Source organism: Aegilops tauschii, chromosome 4 (genome assembly GCF_002575655.3).
Source record: "Aegilops tauschii subsp. strangulata cultivar AL8/78 chromosome 4, Aet v6.0, whole genome shotgun sequence".
Taxonomy (NCBI): domain Eukaryota; kingdom Viridiplantae; phylum Streptophyta; class Magnoliopsida; order Poales; family Poaceae; genus Aegilops; species Aegilops tauschii.
In genome coordinates, this window is record NC_053038.3 from 3,364,691 (window position 1) to 3,369,677 (window position 4,987).

The 4,987-nt window shown below is 45.5% G+C and overlaps 1 pseudogene; it reads right to left on the reverse strand.

Moving 5' to 3' along the window:
- Positions 1-1,547: 1,547 nt before the first annotated feature.
- LOC109774333 (noroxomaritidine synthase 2-like) lies at positions 1,548-3,522 on the reverse strand (annotated as a pseudogene).
- Positions 3,523-4,987: the final 1,465 nt, after the last annotated feature.

A 4,987-nucleotide genomic window follows, 5' to 3' on the forward strand; every position in this document is an offset into this window, starting at 1 on the left:
AGATGAGTTCTCGTCCGAAACCCTGATATACTCCGGAAGAGATTGTCCAGTTTGTACACGAGGTGCGTCCAGTTTTCACCGTGACCCTCTCTACTCTTTTGCACATGTTATGCGGGTGAAATAATGATATCATGCCAAGTTCCAACATTTTTAGAGTTCATTTTGTAGTGATTTTCAATTTCACGGTCATTTAGCTCTCTAAACAAATCGGTAAATGACTGAAAAACAGCAAATGATGTCAGAACATATTGGAAATTGATGACGTCGCTTTCAATGCTGCATACTGAACGCAAAAATAGGCTGGAGTTCAAATAAGTTTACAAAACATTGAAGTGCCCGTGTAACAGATGAGTTTTCGTCCGAAACCCTGATACTCCGAAAGAGATTGTCCAGTTTGTACATGAGGTGCGTCCAGTTTTCGCCGTGACCCTCTCTACTCTTTTGCACATGCTATGCGGGTGAAATGATGATAACATGCCAAGTTCCAACATTTTCAGAGTTCATTTTGTAGTGATTTTCAATTTCACGGTCATTTAGCTCTCTAAAAAAACGGTAAATGACTGAAAAACAGCAAATGATGTCAGAACGTGTTGGAAATTGATGACGTCGCTTTGAATGCTGCATACTGAATGCAAAAAAGGCTGGAGTTCAAATAAGTTTGAAAAACATTGATTATCATAAAAAAAATTACATTGATTATCAATGATCTTTTTGTGTACAATCTGAATTGTCAATATGAGTTCTCAACAGTTTAGAAACCGGTAAAGACTCATATTGCGACCACAAATTCTACACATAAAGTTTAATGAAGACCAAGTGCTTGTGATAGGTTGAGAGTTAACATATTTAAGGTGGTAAAAATCTTACTAGGGGAGCGAGGTGGGACAAAAAACAGCCTGCCACAACCTCTTTACTACCGGTTCATGCCACGAACCGGTAACCGGTACTACAAGTTCACGCCGAACCGGTACTAAAGATCTCCTCCCGCCTAGCCGTTTGAACCGGCACTTTTCTACTAGTGCGAACACCATGCGGAAGTCCGGGATGGATGCACCGCTTCGGTCACCTACTGATTACGTGGCTGTCCACGTCAGCGTTTTTTCGCTCGCCTGGATTGATTTCATACTTAACTGAGTGAGGCCAAGTACAGTGTGCAAAGTCTGTGTTTTGTCAGCACGAGGACTTAAGTGAGTTTCCGTGACAAGTATAAGGAGTGATACTGTATTTATCACTGACGCAGGAAATGACAAGTATAAGGAGTGGCTAGCAACAAGAGGGTTCACGTTGGTCGCCGTATAGCAAGAAATGGACAGAAAAAAAATTGATTTTTCTTGTTACACACACACGGAGCCCTCCAGCGTGACATACATTCATAAAGTAGAAAATCAAGGTAATTAGTATCCCACTCTTTATTTATTATTTTCGTGGCAAACGTACTAGAATAATAATCTCCAGCCTATTACATGATATGTGGATGCACAAATGTTAGTGCATATTCATGCGCATGTGCACTTCCGTCTGCGTTTACATGTAAAGAGAGCCTAATGTTATGTTGCTCGCTTCAACACCATCATGAGCCCATTTTTCATCTGCAGTGTACAAGACAACTTGGGTTGGATGCTTTGTCCTTCCACCACCTCTAAATCGAAGTTCCACACCACTAAGGCGACAAAGGCTTTCATCTGCAGAACAGCGATATCATTTCCGGGGCACATCCTCGGGCCCGAGTTGATGGACAAGAACTTGTGAGATGGTATATACCTCAGTTTGCTTCCGTCCTTCGAGAGCCACCTTTGTGGGTTATAGTCGTTGCAGTCTTTACCCCATATGTCCTCCATTCTCCCCATGGAGTGGAGAGAAATAAGGATGGTGTCGCTGGCGTGCACTTTATGGCCACTCGGCATGATATCATCGGCAGCCACTATCTTGCGCTCTATTGGCGCCGATGGGTACAACCTCAGAATCTCATATAAAGCAGCTTTCAGAGAGACCAAAGATTTGGTCTCCTCTGGTTCAAAGATCATCATGGCACTTGCACCCGTGGCTACTTTGTGTGATACATGGGTGAGAGTTCAATGCGGATGGTTGACACAACACTAGGTTTTTGGGCGAGGTTGTAGAAGATCCATGGCAAGGTAGTGCCAATTGTGTACCTCCGAGCAAGCATTAGGCTAACGAGATTTGCACCGAGCAAGTCATTGTCAGCGTAGTCTGGGTCATTGATGTAGGAAAACAAAATGTCCACACGCTCTTGCTCCCCGTCATTACAAACAGGTGCTCCATTGATCTTTTTCCTCTCGATCATCTCCATGAAGAACTCTCGTATCACCTTGTGTGCCGCATTGAGCTTTTTCTCAGGGCCAATGTTTAGCCTCCTCATAGCCTTCCAGCATGAGGCTGGTATGACGTGCCGGAAAAAGCCTACTTCCATGACCGTGTCCATGGCGACCCCAACGTCCATGGGCGGCATTTCCAAGGACAGAAGGCCAGGGTCTACGCCGAACAGACGCTTGGCAGACAGGTCAAATACAAACCTTGAAAGCACTTCTTGCATGTCAAATGAAGTACTAGTGCTCTACATGTGGGTAAACAAGGGGAGGAGGCCATTCTCCACCTTGTCACGGCAGCAAGCCGCCATAGTGGCAACCAACCGTGGGCTGCTGAGCACGCTCTAGAATTTTGCGCGCTGCTGACGCCATGGCTCATCATTGATGGTGAAGATGCCTCCATCCATTATATCAAAGATGGCTCCAAACTCCGGGCTCTTCGGAAAGTTTGTATAGTTTGTCGTGAAGATGTGATGGACGTTCGCAGGGTCGCAAGTTAGGAAAATATTCCTTTGGGGTATATGTACCCTGAAGTTGTGGCCAACTTCGGCGAGGCCGGCAGCGAAATAGTCATGCATGTTCTAGATGTTGGTAATGAATGAAGGCAACATGTGAACTACTGGCCAGTTTGTGGGAAGCCGATTGTTTGATCTACTACTGGACCTGAAGTACAAGTACAGGGAAATAACAAGCACGAATGCCATGGATGTCACATCCCTAGCTTTACCTTGCATTTGGACTAGCTTGGTTGTGCATCATGTTCAAATTGAAGAAACATGAATTGAGGGAATCTGAAAGCTTCAAAATCTTTTTAAAAGCATGGCAAGAACCCTTTAAATTGCATTCAGTGAATCCAAAATGCCTTGTATTCACTTAATGCAAATTAAAGGGTTCTTGCCCTTCTTTTAAAAAGATTTTGAGGCTTTCAGATTCCATCAATACATGCTTCTTCAATTTAAACATGATGCAACAAACCAAGCTAGTCCAAGTGCTTGGCATTTTGGATTCACTTAATGCAATTTAAAGGGTTCTTGTCCTTCTTTTAAAAAGATTTTGAGGCTTTCAGATTCGCTCAATTCATGTTTCTTCAATTTAAACATGATGCAACAACCAAGCTAGTCCAAGTGCAAGGTAAAGCTAGGGATGTGACAATGGAGATGAGCAGCCCTTGCAAATGCGAGAACCAAATCGACATATTATCGGGAGCGTGGAATATGCAACTACTTAGATGTATGCTCCAATGGACATGGTCATGGCTTCATGTATATACTACCAGGACCGAAGTGCACAGGTTTTCACATTGTACAGCATCATTAACAGGTAGTACTTGCAGCCACTTGCACACGTTTCTCGTTAGGCAAAACACATCACAACACATACTCCAACAAAGAATAGTCAAACATCACACCATTTATATACTATAAGATATATATATACTCCAACAAAGAATTAGCTAATGTGATTACTAAGGGCATCTCCACGCTGTCCCGCAAATTCCCTCCGGCGTCCTTCCACGGACAAAAGAGATCAGTCCACGAACACGGATACGGGAGGCGGCCATCCAACAACATACATTTCAAACACGGTTCAAATAAACGGGACCAGATTCATCTGACGAAGCACCGGGTCCATCTGACATAGCAAGCACTCTGTCATGATTTCCATCTGACGGACAAATTCTTCATCCATCGGAGCAGCCTCTACGAGGAGACGGGGCCGCTATTGCGGCTCTTGCTCCTCCTCGCCGCCCGAGGAGCCCGCCGCCGTGGATGCATATGGTCCCGGAGAGCAACGGCGGGGGCGCCATGATCCGCCTGACGAGGAACTTCCACCTCCTTCGGCATCGCCACTGGGCTGGAGGAAGAAGAACGGCTCGGGAAGGGGTGGGGAAGGAGGAGGGGGACGATGCTCGGGGAGGGCGCGTGCAGCTCTATGTGTCACCGGTGCACAACTTAAATAGAGGCATCCAGGAAAGGTGAAAGGACGACCAGCCCGCTTCAATGTAGCGCAGTGGCCGAAGTTGGTTTCTCGGGGTGTGGCGTCTGCATTGAAGCGTGATGCCCGAGAGGTCATGTCCGTCAGCGCCACCTTCCCCTCTGGTCAAATTGCGAGCATGAATGACGGCCGCTGCATACTCTAGGCCGGCATGAATGGAAAGCAAGGGGGAGGCGGGTGGGATTTTTGGGTTGGCCAGGTCAGTCAGAAGTAGACGAGGCAGTAATTCAAATGCCCGCAACCCCCCTCCCTCCTCACTTTGTCTCCGGTTTACGTGCAAAAGTGCGTCCGGACCGTCGACGGACTCATACAGGACCGCGCTGAATGTTAAAATACGTCCAGATAGCGTGGTCCCAACTTATGCGCGCGGTTTGAATGCCCGCGTTGGAGAGGCCTTAATACTACTTACTGAAAAATAGTCGAGACACGTCGCAACGACCGAAATAGTCAAGACACGATTTCATATGTGTGGTTAGAAATACCCGCTATTAAAAAGAGGTAAAAACTACAGAACTAGGTGCATGATTAAAAATAATATGGTAAATAAAGTCTGCCATGCCTCCTCAATTGTTCACAGGCAATTAGAGTTGAATTATCATCGTTTAAGAGTGTATACTTGGAGTTAGTACGCAAGTGTAGTTAATTGTGACAAACTAAATTCTTTT